General features: G+C 39.4%; 1 long non-coding RNA gene across 1 annotated transcript in view; it reads left to right on the forward strand.

Moving 5' to 3' along the window:
* Positions 1-15,618, forward strand: part of LOC131810065 (uncharacterized) — a 29,461-nt gene continuing 13,843 nt past the window's right edge. The window contains exons 1-3 of the long non-coding RNA XR_009345389.1: positions 1-3,168; positions 14,293-14,379; positions 14,549-14,656. This is a non-coding gene — a long non-coding RNA (uncharacterized LOC131810065). The remainder of the gene's footprint in view (positions 3,169-14,292; positions 14,380-14,548; positions 14,657-15,618) is intronic.

Genomic DNA, 15,618 nt, shown 5'->3' on the forward strand with positions numbered 1-15,618 from the left:
CAAATTTGAGTCCAGGGTGATTTCACTTGACTTTATTAAACCTGAAAACCAGGAAGAGATTATGTTCAATAAACACAATAACCTAAAAATAGGCCAGAACCCCTGGTTCCTTTTAAAACAACCTTATGGTTTCTGCCAATAGAGATATACTTACCCCTCAAGCACCACCCCAGTTCTTTCAGTCATGACAGGAAACGTTCACTCAGAGACTCTTTCCAGAGCTATGCAAGGGCTTCTCTTAGGAAGGGCCTAAACTTGATGAAAAATGGAGTTTTGATCTCAAATAGTTTTCTTAATAATGTTGTGGTATGAGTTGAGCAGGCATGTTCCCCGAAAGAGAGAGGATAAAATTATATTGACTGCACAATGGCACATTTTACAGTCTCCCACATGTTGTTCCTCTGCAACCAGGAAGCTAGACTTAATGTAACTTGGGGGTTGGGCTTGAGCCTGCAGGAGCTATAAACGGTCTGGTCAATGGAGGTCAGTGAAGGAAGTCAAGGAACATGGGCCCAGATTGTCCAGAGGAAAAGAAGCCCAAATTCATGGTCAAGGCCCAAAGTTTATCTGAATTGTCTTCCATTTCTGTCAAGGTTTCGCATCAGGTCACTGGTATCTATCACTGTGGCAAGGAAGGATTATTTTTATTAAGCATTTTGTGTTTGCCTAAGAGCTTTAAGTCATTAATCATTTAACTCTTGCTCCCCATGAGACTTTTGTGAAGTAAATGGGAAAGAAATAGCACAATTCTTATTTCACAGATAGGGAAACTGAAGCATTTTTGTTTGCCACTATTACCCACTGAAAGAGTTAAAGCCATGCATTAGAACATGGGAGAACCAGGCCAGCGTCTCAGCATCTGATGAGCTTTTGTTTCACCACAGAAGTGAGGTTTTCTGTTTTTATACAAAACGAACTTGCATATTTTTCATTTTGGAAGCAACATGATGGATACTGAGGTGTACTGAAGAAAAAAACAGACTTCGGTTCCTTTCATACAGTATGAACGTTCTATGGAGTTCCCACAACAATTTTGGAATCCAAATATGTGTTTAAGTTTAAGAAGTAAAGATTGTAAGGCATTGCTAATCTTGAGTTTTCTAATAAGAAAGAGAATATAAGCAAACACATCCAGTGTGGTCGTGAATAGCCAATAGCAAGTCATAAAGGGACTTTGAGAGGATGGCATGGGGATTTTGCTTCCTGAAATGAATGTGGTGGGCTTCTTGGAGGAAGTGTGTTTTGAATTTTAATTAAAAAAGAAGAGTCTTCAGAGATGATATGTTCTTCCACCCAGATGAATTGAAATATCTTCCCTCTTCCTTTAATGAAGTGTAAACACCATCAAAAAATAGTCAAATATCACAAGAAGAAGTTGACCAAGAGGTCCACAGGGCAGATTTCATAGTAATGGAGAGGAAATGAAGAAAAGTTGTCTGGCAGTGAGAGCTATCAGATCTATTAACAATGAGGTAGTTCAGGGGGCAGATGGTTTAGGGTGGGAAGGAGAAGGATGTCAGTGGAAGCCTTTTAAACCAGACTAGATAAAGCACAGAAAGATCACTTTAGGACTCAGCATGCCCTCTGGTGGGGGTAGGGAATACAGTTAGGGCCAGACTAATCTATTTCCTTTTGCGTAAGGCAGACCCTGGATTCAAATCCATATAGGAACCATGACTAAACATCTCGGGTTCCTCTTTTCTAAAATGATATCAACAAGGCCTACCTTATAAGTTGATGAGCGAAATTAAAAAAAAAAAAAAAAACTGGTTGTGTTAACGTAGTGCACAGAACCAGAAGCAAATTTGGGTATATTGGGTCTAAAGCTTATGTAATATTGGAGGACTTCTTTAAGAAAAAGAATACACAAGTCTGATTATAAAAATATAAATATCTTATAAAAAATAGTAAAGTGAGTATTTACTTAGAATAAAATAAAACACAACAAACTAACAAATATCAAGATTGTCACAAAATTTGGGAAAACAACATGATATTTTATTAGTTACCTGAAATACCTGTTTTGTGTGTGTGTGTACATATACATTATAGATATATATATTTGCTCTATATTCTGATGGCCTCTTCATTTGACAAAAATTCTGTAATATATATAGAGAATGAGAACACATTTTAACTTTCCTCTCATATGATTGATCAAAATTTGTTTTCTATTACTGATAGTTTAGAAGAATTTTTTTCAGCATCACAACTTGCTTGTAATGTCACACAAAATTTCATGATTGTCAAATTTGGGAAAAGTTCTACCAAGGTTTTTCAGGTAAGAGTTGCAAGACTTAGGTAAGTCTTTCATGGGTTAGCTTCTGACTCTGTACATTTCAATTCTTGTTTCTCCTTCTTGGTCCTCCTAATCTTGGGACTGGGCATTGTAGACTACACTCCTATCCCGGCATGATACGCTCTGGTCTCCAGCTCACTAAATGAATAGATAATGAATGATAAGAGTGTTGAAATCCATTCCTACAATCAGGGGGCTAGCATCAACTATAGAAAAAAGTGATGTGAACTACAGAATACTTCCCATGCCACTCAAGCTAAATGTATCTTCAACTCAACTCCAAAGCCAACCTACACGAAGGGAGATGTGGCAGAGGGAAAGTCAGTCACCAATTAATGAATTAGTGTTAAGTACTTTAATTTTATAAACTTTACCAAACATATAACCATGCCCACACATTGATAGAGCCCCTACCAGCGCCTTGGAGGGTCTCATGCCATTAGCTTCGTGGTCACCAACCTCTATATGCCCTATGAATGTGCTGAACAATTCTGTCCCCCATACTGGCAAGTATTACTCAAAATGAGCAAGATGGTGGCAGGGATTTAAGGTTACAAATTCAGGAGACTCTGGAAGGCAACAAACAACTCCAAACACAGAGATGAGCTATGTCTCCTTCAGTAGTGGTGAATCTAAATTAAACTGAGTCTTGAGTATGTGATGGTGGCATGTCAGAAGAAAACTCTTTGTTCTTTCCATATTTTGCTGGGCTCCCCACCTCCCAACATCAGCTGGTTACATTTGAGTTCACAGCTCCTCTTTGAAATGGATGTGATTTACCTGACTCTGAACTCTTTCATCTTTCAGAAAATCCCTTCTTGAACCACGATGATCCACCTAGAGCACTATGATACCTGGAGGTAGTAGAGGTAAGCTGGTAAGTTTGTCAAACCTGCCTCAAGACCACTCCACGTGGTCCTGGGCTGAGATACTTTTGAGGCTGGTGCAAGCAACGAGGAAGAAATGGTTGAGAAACGGGGGCCTAGAGGTATGGTGGTCATTACAGAAATGTAACCCCTCAGAAACGTGCTACCCAGCCTCTTACAAGAAGGGTAAAACAAACAAAGCTGCTGCCTATTTGGAACATACGCTGGCTCCTTCCACATCTGTAGGACATTTAGCTCCTTGCATCTGGTAATGTTTGTGCAAATATAATTCCATATTCACTAATAATTCCTGGGGCTAAAGGCCCCCCCTCGGGTAACCTTGTTAATATTCTCTCAAGGCCTGGTGTGAACGCCTCATAGCATTTTGATTAGAATTCAATCTTGTGTTTTTTTCCCTCTCTGTCTTTCTCCCTCTCTCCTCTCATGCTTTTCTGGCCCCCGGTTTCCTGGCCACCCACATCAGGAGACATTCTCCCTCCCTTCCACTCTCCATTCTCAGTTTCAAGGAATTTCCTTGTGTCAAAGGCAAAGTGTGATTGACATATTTTTCCCCTCTTAAGAGCAGTCATCTCGGTGTTTGATTTAACCATCTCCTTATGGGGCTCGTACAATCATTACCTGGGTGAAAAAGAGACCTCCTGCTCACCCTCACGCTCAGACCCACATAGCTCAGTATTTTTGTAGACTTTTAAATTGCTGTTCTCCTTCCTCTTTTTTCTACCATTTTCTTTCTTTTTTGGTTGGCACTAGCAAATGCTTCCCTGGTGTGTTGTACCCTGAGCCTTGAAGGATTTTAGTTGTCGGCAAACAGGTAGACCAGCTGCCTCCTGCCAGTGCCCTCTGCTTGCCAAGAAAAGCATTTGCTGTTCTTTAGATCTGGGGGAAAGAATGGATACAGAATGAGCTGTCTAGTTTTTAATTCACCAACTTTGGGCAGGTTGTGTTCCTTTGGTTCCTTAGTCTTCCAGCTTATTTGTGTCTCAGGAGAAGAAAATAGAAAACAAAAACAAAAGCAAATTGGCCATAGCATGAAGAATTGTATTTAAACCCAAGAGGAATTTCTTGGCAACGAACTTCTTAATGTTGGAATGATTCTGGAATGCAGGCCCTGTCTCTCAGGCTGCCTTATCGTCGAATTACTATGGGTTCTAAGGGTTTGTGCCTGAAGGGGATGAACTAGATGACCTTGGAAGGTCACTTGCAGCTTTTCAATTCAAGGGCAATCCCCGTCTTTTCGGTGAAGGATTACACTTTTAAGTATTGGAGCAGACTCTGTCTTGAGAGGATTGCTGGTGCCTCTCTCCAGCAGCCTGAATCACATCTCCTACCCTGATTACGATAAGCTGCCTACTCAGAGCTCTCAGCTGCCCGCAGCTCTGTTACCCCACAATAATTGCATTCTTAAGTAACCTCCTTGCCTCAATCCCGTGGTTTGAGAAGGAAACCAAGCGCTACACGATAGAGTCCTGGATTGGTAGGAACAAAGTCGATTTTTTTTTTCCTGCAGGAATTTTCAGCAGTAAAGATAGTTAATAAAAATAAATAATAAATAAATAATGAAAAGCTATCTGTATATAGCTGTACTACTTTAACTCATTGTCTAAAGCATTCAGTGTGACATTTCACTTTTAATCGGGAATAATGACCTGTGATAGCGATTACTAAAAGCACTTTTATTAATAGAGCATGACATAAGTACTTGCTGGTCATAATTATCATCTGTGTTATGGTAAACAAAGCATAATGCCAACCAAGCAAAGCCTGCATATGTTCTTATGTTGAGAGTAGCAGCAGTATGTGTACTATAAATTGTGCTTTGATTGACATTATATCTCATTGCTTTAGGGAAACTTGGCTGTAGAGGAAATGCCAGTACTCCCCATTATATAAACACTCATAAAAATCCATGTCAGTCCAGGTCCTCCCAGACCAGTATCTGAGTCTGAAAGTAGAATGATGGTATTGTATGTGAAAAATCATGATTACCCTAAAAAACACTGGCTCAAAAAGGTTAGGATGGACTCTACGACATTTGTAGATTATAATCTCCTATTAGAGTTCCAAGAGCCACTCACTGAAGTCAGGAACCACAAGAACGCATGTGGTCCATAATGTCTCTCAATCTTTATTGTACCCAATTTATATTTTCATTTTGTAGGGAAGGAGTGGTACTTCCTTTTGTGTGTTGTATATCTGCTTCTTTCAGACTCAAATTTCACCATGTCTGGTATTCCCAAATTTGGTTAAAGAATCTATGGCTCTCCATTTCTTTATCCTCCATAACCTGGAAAACTTTAATCAGATTTTTACTGCACTCTCCACCCATCCACTCATTCCCTCCACCGCTACTTTCATCTTTTCAGATGGATAATTAGAAGCTTTCAAAGCTTGTCCTCATGTAGAATCCCTTCCTCTCTTCCTGTTGTAGTTGATGATGTCCAGAAAATTCTTTCATACCTAAAATCATGGCGACTGGCATGACATATCTCAATGTATGTTGTTCAGGCTGAGATTTTTTTTTAAAAAAGATTTATTTATTTTAGGGAGAGAAAGAGAGAGAGAGAGAGCCGGAGGAGGGGCAGAGGGAGAAGAGAGATAATCCTCAAATAGGCTCCCCACTGAGCATGAACCCTGATTTCATTCCAAGACCCTGAGATCAAGCTGTGAGCTGAAATCAAGAGTTGAACACTTAACTGACTGAGCCACCCAGGTACCCGGGGATTTTTTTTTTCCCCCAGAAGAGAAGGTATAATACATCCACACTCTCTTATTCAGTTCTTCTGCAATTTTTCTGTCTTTAAGGTAATGAGACCAACTTTATTAAATAATCACCATTAATAAGTTTAATAGGAATGCCAGAAATCTCTAATCTTTTGAGCAGTGGGAATAATTTTTCAAATGAAAATTTATATGGAATGCAAAAATATGAATATGTTGTAAGCTATGTGATATTTGGGGACCAAAGCCTAGCCCCTTTGGCCTCCCTCTGGTCTCTGAGGTACTCCACAATACTAGAGAGTTCCTCAAAACATGCTTTGAAGATCACCAAGCTTACCAGAGTGAGCATCAACCACTGTTTAAAAAGCTGGAATTTAGTCTAAAATGCAGGCAGCCGCATTTTCTTAACCAATTCTTTCTTTATAGCACATACGGTTTTGAAATGCATCCTTTGTTTCGGGTCATACAAATGTCCTTCTGGCTCACCTGTCTGTGGTTGTAAATGAGCTCACATGCATAGTGCGGCACAGGGCTCACCCTCACCTGCACAACAGCAATCCCAGCCTGCTTCTGAGGAGTTCCTACTCTCTTCTGTTTCTCAGGGAGTCTCTAAGAGGGGTCTTGCTTGTGTCCCCCTCATCAGCAAGGACCACTTCGATCCAAGGGCTGAGTCTGAAGGCGCTCCACTGCTGCAGAAAGCTCTGTGTGTTGTGCACAGCCAGGGCTGTCTCTCAGGTCGTTGCAGAGATCAACACCACAGCCTCTGGGTGCCACTCTCACCTCTGCCCAAGAGCGGACACACACGCTTTCTTGAAGGCCTCACAGCACAGCCAAGAACAGACAGTAACACTTAATGTCACTTTTGGTATAGCCCCAGACAGAATGAAAAGGGAGCACACACCAAAATCATCCTTCGGCTGGCAGCTAGCCATCCTTAGGCGGTCCGCTACAGGACACACTTCTGCCCTGGTACTTCAGAAAAGCTTTCCACTCCATATCCATTCTCTCCTTGTTTTGTTACAGAAAAGCAATTCTATTTGAGATGGCGATGAACCGTGCTAAAAGGATGTCATTCCCAGTCGTTCTTGCAGCTAGGTATGGTCACAAGCCCGAGTTCTAGCTAAGCCAATCGAAGTAGGCTTCTGGAAAATCTCCTTGCAGGGGCTGGTAAAACTGGGAGATGTTTCCCTTTTCCGTTCCTGCTGCCTGAAATGAGTGTGAGTGCCATGACATGCGTTATGGCAACCATATTGGAACATGAGGCAGTCTTGAGGCTTCAAGGCAAATGCTGAGGACGGTAGAGTGGAAGGACAGTGGAGCCACTGACTACCTGGGGACGTTACCACAGTATCCTTGGAAGAATCACTTCTGGACTTCTTTGTGTGTTTTGGGGTCTTCTGAAATCTGTAGGCAAACCTAATCATGGCATAGCTGCCAGGAGTCTGCTTTCTTCCCTTGCTACTGGGCGTGCTTGTCTCCTGACCTGGTTGCATATGGCAAAGTCCGGCTCCTACCCATTATATGGGAAAGCCCTTTAGCATGCTAGCCTCCCCAAGGCCTCTTCCTAAGAGAACCAGAGCCAGAAAGAAGTCAATTTCTCCTTACCCACAGTCTAGGACCCAACTGCCAATTTTTCATCTCCTCACCCAGAAGACTTTTTAGGATAATTGAGAATTATACTTATTATTCCTTCAGACCCTCTTATTCTGCCCACAGGGGTGTGGCCTCACCTGCTGCTGCCCACAGTAAGCACATCGGGCCCAGTTTCCGCCACAGCTCAGTTCCTTCGTCTGATAAATGGGGGAAAACTTTAAATAAACATAAGCCACAAATGGCTTTAAAATATACTCTTAGGTATTAGTTTTGGAATCCCTACCAGAGTGCTTCTTAAATTTTATTTTTGGCTCATCTTGGTTTTGACTCATCTTGCCCATATGTGCATCTTCTTAGATACAGAGACACACATGGATATTAACCCAGAGACACACAAACACACTGTTGCCTTTATACATACATGCACACAAAATTTTTATATAGTCTACCACATTGCTGTGTATATCCATTAGCATATATCCTGGCACACTGAATCACAAGTTCAAAGGAATTTGGATTGAGGTTTAGTTAATAGGAAATACAAGGGATGGGGTAGATACAACAACTAAAGAGACCAGGCAGCTGGATTTTCGAAATGAGCAAAATTACCTCCATGGGACTAATTTTTAATGGCATTGCAGTAATGTAAGTTTTCCATGGGCTCCAGGGTTAAGCCTAATGAGAGACTAATCAGGGAGTTGGACCTGATAGACAGCCCAGTACTGTTGCTGAGCTGGTCTGTGTCAACCTGGTCATCTCAACAATCATTCATTGATAGTAGAACCATCATGAGCTATCACGAACTCCTTGATAGTAGCAGGGAAGGGCAGTCTTGTTTTCCAGCCTTAGCACAGGCACCCTCCCAGATTTTGAAATATGAATAAATGATTAATATACTCTGCAAAGACCCCTCCCCTTGCAAGACTGTCTGACCTTCATTGGGTATGCTTATGGAAGGGAGAAAAAGCAAGTGAGGTGGCCACTTGGATCCAGGAGATGGCAGAGGGAAAGGGAGCTAAAGTCCAGCCTCCGTGTTGACATCTAAACCCCAGCCTGGGAGCCGAAGTGGGCTTTACATTCTGCAAAGGTAAAGATTTTCTAGGATGTTGTGCAAGGAACAAGACATCCATTGCTTTCCTGGAGAGGCTCCTCTGGAGATAGAGACAGACAGAAAGACCGAGACACTTTATTTTTCTTTTCATATTTTCATTTTTTCCCTCTTTATGTCCATGAATGTTCTTCTCCTGTCCCGGTGTTTGAATACTTGTATGTGCTAACCGCAGCCTGGCCCTGCTGTCACTTAGCCAAATTACACACATTTAGGTCTTTTCATCTTTCTTTATGAACCAGCCTCTCCAGTCTATTTAATCATGTTGGCAGTTCTTTTCTAAATTCCACCCAATTTAAAAATAAGCTAAATTCTCCACCCCTGTGGATTGAAAAGCAGGCGGTTGCGAACCCATGCAGAGCTCCAGTCTTGGTTTGAGGCATGTAGAGGAAAGATATCCCCGTCTGAAACTCCTTATTCGGCAGCTTGGAAAGGGCCAGGGGAGGTGGGGAAAGGGGAAGGAAACTTGGCTGGTCAGAGCTGGAGACCAGGGTGACCCTGCTGGGGTTTGTTTTCAAAATTGGTGTTGGTCCAATTTGGTTGGCCCAATTTGGTTCAGAACCCAAAATGTTCAAAAATATATGTTCAACGAATAGAAAGTATTGCTTACATGTTTGCCACCTAATCACCCAACCCTGAGGAAGCACCCAAAGTTACTCACGTCCGTATCATTCCAGAGAGATTTTATGCACATGCGACCAAATATGCATTTATGTGTGACTGTGTATCTCCCCGCCGCCATTTTTATACCAATGATGATATACTATATGCATTGCTCTCCTCTTCACTCTTTCTCTTAGCAATATATTTTGCAGATCTGGAGATTGTTCCATATTCACACATAAATAGCTCCTTCAGTACTTTTTATGGCTGTATAGTATCCATACCATAAATGTTCAATAATTTTGTGGCCCACAGTTAATGGGTATTTATATTCTTTCCGACTTTTTATAGTCACTATCAACAAACATCTAAGGGTCTTAGCAGTTTTTTATTCCTGGCAATGCCTCTCTGAATAACTTACACATTTTGTACATGTGTGATAAAATGTGTAAAATTCCTGGGTTGAAAGGTGCGTGCATCAGGTTTTCTAATTCAAACCTAACTGATTCGTCATCTTACACACCCATCGCTAACATGTGAGAATATGTTTTTCCCCATACCCACACACATACACAATTTTTTAGAACTTTAACAATCTGATAGAGGTGAAAAGTAAGTCATCTTTGTGTATTTCTGTTATTATGACTAAGATTGGTTTCTTTCACAAACTTAGGAGCCACTTGAATTCCCTTTTCAGTGGACAGTCCATTTCCTTTCTTTATATCTCTATTGAGTTGTTGGTCTTCTATTGATTTAGAGGGGCTCTTTCTATATTAGGGAGATTCACTCCTTGTGATTTAAGTTGGAAATATATTTTCCTATTTGTCGTTCTTTTCTATTTACCTAGCTGAATATATTTACCTTTTATTTCATAAGTCCTGGGTTTTGGTTTTGTGAAATACTTAGAAAAGTTTCTTCCACTTTGAGATTGCTTTTTCAAAATTCCGTGGTTTCTTCTAGTATATGTATAAATGACAGATAAATCAAACTTTATGTTTTCCAGAGGGCTACCCAGTTGTCCCAATATCATTTATCAAATAATCTATCTTTTGTCCATAGATCTGAAATGTTACCTTTAACATATATAAAATATCCATTGCATTTGTGTCCCCCCTTTTTAAAAGATTTTATTTATTTATTTGAGAGAGAGAGAGCATAAGTGGAGAAAGGTCAGTGGGAGAAGCAGACTCCCTGTCAAGCAGGGAGTTCAATGCGGGACTCGATTCCAGGACTCCAGGATCATGACCTGAGCTGAAGGCAGTAGCTTAACCAACTGAGCCACCCAGGAGCCCTTGTGCCTATTTTTGATTCTAGTTTGTTCCAGTTATCTTTCATGCTAATGTCACATTTAAATATGTGTAGCTTCAAAAATTGTTTTATTTTTTAAGATTTTATTTATTTATTTGACAGACATCACAAGTAGGTAGAAAGGCAGGCTGAGAGAGGAAGGGAAGCAGGCTCCCCATTGAGCAGAGAGTCCAATGTGGGGCTCGATTCCAGGACCCTGGGATCATCAAAAATTGTTTTATTATTTTAAAGAAAAGACTAGAAGTCCACCCAAGAAACATTTAACTATTGACTTCTGAGTGATGGAATTAGAAAAAACTTGTCTTCCTTCTTCTTTACTATGCTATAGATTGTATAATAAACTGGCTTTTATAAGCTAACTGGTTTTAGTTTATAAAATACTGCACCAAAAATAAATAAATAATTATTTGATCAGTAAAAATAATTTCCCCTTATTACTCTTGTCTTTCAGAATTTTCCCATTTTCCTTGTTGTTGTTTTCTTTCATATGAATTTTAGAATCAGGTTGTCTAGTTCAAAAAAAGTCATTTTGACATTTAAAAAATCAGGGCATATGAAGTTTATAGATTTAAAGTAAGTAGGCGTCTTTATGATACTGCTTGCTTCTCTCCAAGAATATGATGTGCGTTTTTATTTGTCATATGTGTTTCTGTGTGTGTGCTCATTTTAAAGTTTTATTTAAATGCTTATTTAAAAATTATATTTAAACTTGCCTAAATTATGTCCATTTCTTGGATTTTTTTCTATTGCTATTATAAACTGAGATCTTCCATCATCTCCTCTAAGCAATTGTGTGTGTGTGCTTTTACTTTCTGCTGACTGAAAAATTTTGTAATCATCAGGCATATTCCCAAATTCTCTTCTGTTCTGTTCTTCTGTTCTATTTTTCTTAAAATTTCTTTCAGGCCAGAGTTTCTCAACCCTGTTCTATTGGCATTTTGGTCCAGATAATTCTTTATTGTTGGGGAGCTGGGGATGGGGAGGGAGGTATTATCCTGTGCATTGAAGGATGTTTAGCAGCATTCCTCTTCTCTGGTGGTGATGGTTGGTGGATTGCCTCTGAGTAAGCACCATTGTTCTAGTCCTTAATCTAGGGAAGGTCTTCGTTATTCCCACCCATTCCCCGCTCACTGCTTTATTAGGCACTGTTGGGTCTAATCACCAGAGTGGAAATAGCTAAAGCCCAATGTTCTGTTATGAGGCCAAACTGTCTAGAAATAGCCATGGAAGTGATGGTTATTCATAGTTTATTGCCAAACTACATGTGGAAGTCAGTCACAGGCACAAATCTCAAGAATTTATAAGTTAGGGGTATCTGGGTTGCTCAGTTGTTAAGTGTCTGTCTTCAGCTCAGGTCATGATCCCAGGGTCCTGGGATTGAGCCCCAGCTCGGGCTCCCTGCTTGACGTGAAACCTGCTTCTCTTTCTCCTACTCCCCCTGCTGTGTTCCCTCCTCGCTGTCTCTCTCTCTCTGTCAAATAAATAAAGCCTTAAAAATAAATGAATACGTTTGTAACGTAGTGATCCAAAGGGGCACGTGCACCCGAATGTTTATAGCAGCAATGTCCACAATAGCCAAACTATGGACAGAACCTAGATGTCCATCAACAGATGAATGGATCAAGAAGATGTGGTATATATACACAATGGAATACTATGCAGCCATCAAAAGAAATGAAATCTTGCCATTTGCGACAACATGGATGGAACTAGAGTGTATCATGCTTAGCGAAATAAGTCAAGCAGAAAAAGACAACTATCATATGATCTCCCTGATATGAGGAAGTGGTGATGCAACATTGGGGCTTAAGTGGGTAGAAGAAGAATCAGTGAAACAAGATGGAATTGAGAGGGAGACAAACCATAAGTGGCTCTTAATCTCACAAAACAAACTGAGAGTTGCTGGGGGGAGGGGGTTTGGGAGAAGGGGGTGGGATTATGGACATTGGGGAGGGTATGTGCTTTGGTGAGTGCTGTGAAGTGTGTAAAACTGGTGATTCACAGACCTGTACCCCTGGGGATAAAAATATATGTTTATAAAAAATAAAAAATTAAAAAAAAATGAATAAAAGTTAAAAGTAACACAAAGAGAGAGGCAGAATCTATACTTAATCTATCATACAGAATCTATACTCTATCAAACAGCTTTGATCTCAAGTGCATGGTGTTTGGTACATTCTCTGGCTGGTTTGATTGTTTGTATTAAGATTTTATTTATCCATTCATGAGAGACAGAGAGAGAGAGAGGCAGAGGGGAAGCAGGATTCCCGCAGAGCAGGGAGCCTGATGCGGGACTTGATCGGAGTACCCCGGGGGACCACGACCCCAGCCGAAGGCAGACACCCAACCGACTGAGCCACCTAGGCAGCCTTTCCAGCTGTTTAATGTATGGCCACTATCTTCACCGTTGGCTTGGACCATAGCATCTCAGGCTTGGAGAGATATCATCATGTTCCTTAAGGCATGACTTTATGTCACCCCTTCAACATTCCCAACTATTCCTCACCCCTTCTGTATTTTCTACAGTGCCGGGTCCATGGCAGGTGTTCAGTGAAATTAATATTTTGCTAATCTAATACTTTCAGCTTGACATACTTTGGGTTTTTCAGGGAAAACAATGTGGTATAGCAGAAAACATTAATGTTGGACATCAAAAAGATCTGCTTTCAAATCCTAGCTAAGAGCCATTAGATTATTAGCCATATATACAAATTACTTAAGCTGTGTGAATGTCACCTGCAAAACCATTATAAATACACTAGCACTGTAGGGTTGCAGTGGACTTTGGATCAGACCACATATATAATGCATAAGAGCAGAGCAAGAGCACAATACATTTGTAATCCTCAGGTAAAACTCAGGCAATCGATATGTGAACACTGTTATCTTCATTATTATTATGTGAATACAAGTTCTTTATCTGGAGAGCTAAGACAAAAACAATCTAAATTTTCTGTTTAAAAATGACCTTCAATGCTACCGAAGGTCAGATATTTCTGTAAGCAACATTCCTATCATTTCTTACTTATTGGAGATAGAATTTTTTTTTTAACTGTAGCACCTAGCATTCCCGGGTAGTCTCCCATCCAAATCCTAACCAGGTCTGACCCTGTGTAGCTTCTAAGATTGGGTGTATTCGGGGTGGTATGGCCATAGACCTGGAAGTAGATTCTTCAAGAAACTAAATATTCTGGGCCTTAGGGTTAAATCAGTCAGCTTTATGGGTGTTCTATGGAGTTCAATGTTGACTGCAGAATAATATATGATACAAAGAGGAAAATTTTGTTATTAATCATATCTTCTATGAAATGAAGCAGAGTTTAACAGTAGATTGTTTAGCTGACCTTGCCTCATCTTTTGTTAAAGCCTTTCTCAAGTTTTGGAATGTCATAAACATGTAGAAACATACATAGAACTTAAATGTACTGTATTCAAAGAAGTAATGGGTAATCCTCTGTGCAGATTAAGAAACAGTACATTACCAGGGTGGTGGGGATATGGACATTGGGGAGGGTATGTGCTATGATGAGTGCTGTGAAATGTGTAAACCTGGAGATTCACAGACCTGTACCCCTGGTGATAAAAATACATTATATGTTTATTAAAAAAATAAATAAATTTAATAATAAAAAAAAGAAATAGTACATTACCAGCCCTCAGAACAGTCCTTGTTTCTCTTTATGAATAGGTCCCTTATAAATATAGTTTATGATTTGTTCTGTCCTATATTAAAGTTTACATAAACATAATTATTCTTTTGTGTCTGACTTCCTTAGGTCTGTCTGTGTAATTTTTTGGCTGTATAATACTCCATTCTATGAAGGTAACATAATTTGTTCACCCATTCTACTGTTGATGGACAGGTGAGTTATTTTAACCTTGGGGATAATATGAATCATGTTGCTATGAGCATTCTTGTACATGTATTGTAGTTGACAAGTACAGGAGTTGCTTGAGCCTAGGTGCCCAGAAGTAGAATTCTGGGCCATGGGGTATGTATAACTTCAAATTTAACAACAGTTTTCAAAACAGGTTGCACTAATCTGTACTCTCACTAACTGAGAATTCCAAGAGCTCCACATTCTCATCACACCTGACATTACTGGACTTGATCAATTCTATGAACCTGGTGAGCCTGAGGTAAAATTTCATTGTAGTTTTAATTTGCATTTCCTTAAGGTTGAGAGACTGAGGATATGCTAATTGGCCAATTAAAAACATCCTCTTTTGTGAGTTGTGTCTTTTGGCTCTATCCCTGCTGGACTGATTTTGTTTGTTTTTTACTTATCTATTTGTATGAATTCCTTTTATATTCTGGATGCTCTTCATTTGTCAGTTAGATATGTTGCAAATACATCCTCAAATTCTGTGATTTGTTCTTTTCCTTTTTTTGCGTTTTTTATGGATAACATAGTGCGGAAGTTAAATATAGTCAATTTATTAATCTTTTCCTCTTATGATTAGTGTTTTTATGTCATGTTTAATAAATAATTCTCATTATGAAGATCAGGAATATATATTATTTTCTAAAAGCTTAAATAATTTGCCTTTTATATTCAAGTTTATAAATTGACATTTGGTATTGTTTGAGGGAGTGATCCAGTTTCATTTTCCTCTCTCTTCCCCACCATATGCATATTGAATTGCCCCAGCACCATTTATGAAAAGACTATAGTTTCCCCACTGACCTGCAGTTCCATTTCTGTCACACGTCAAATTCCTATATATATATATGATATTTGGGGGGCTCTCTAAAAGAATTTTTGTAATTGATTTTGTATCCAGCAGCTTTTTAAAATTCTTATTAAATATCATTAGCTACAGATAATATTGGTTTTTCTACATATATAATCATGTCTTCTTCCAATTATGAATTTTGGTTTCTTATTTTTTTACCAAGTATCCTTTTACTTATTATTTCTGTTTCCTGCCTTATTGTACTGGTTAAGACCTCTGTTGTAATGTTAAAAGAAAGTAGAAGATAGAAATTGTTGGACATCTTTCTTGTTACTTACCTCAAAGGAGATTTTAATTTATACACAATTAAAATAACTTCATCATTATGTGTGATGTTGATGTATATTTCTTTGTCATATTAAATA

The sequence above is a fragment of the Mustela lutreola genome, chromosome 10 (assembly GCF_030435805.1).
Source record: "Mustela lutreola isolate mMusLut2 chromosome 10, mMusLut2.pri, whole genome shotgun sequence".
Taxonomy (NCBI): domain Eukaryota; kingdom Metazoa; phylum Chordata; class Mammalia; order Carnivora; family Mustelidae; genus Mustela; species Mustela lutreola.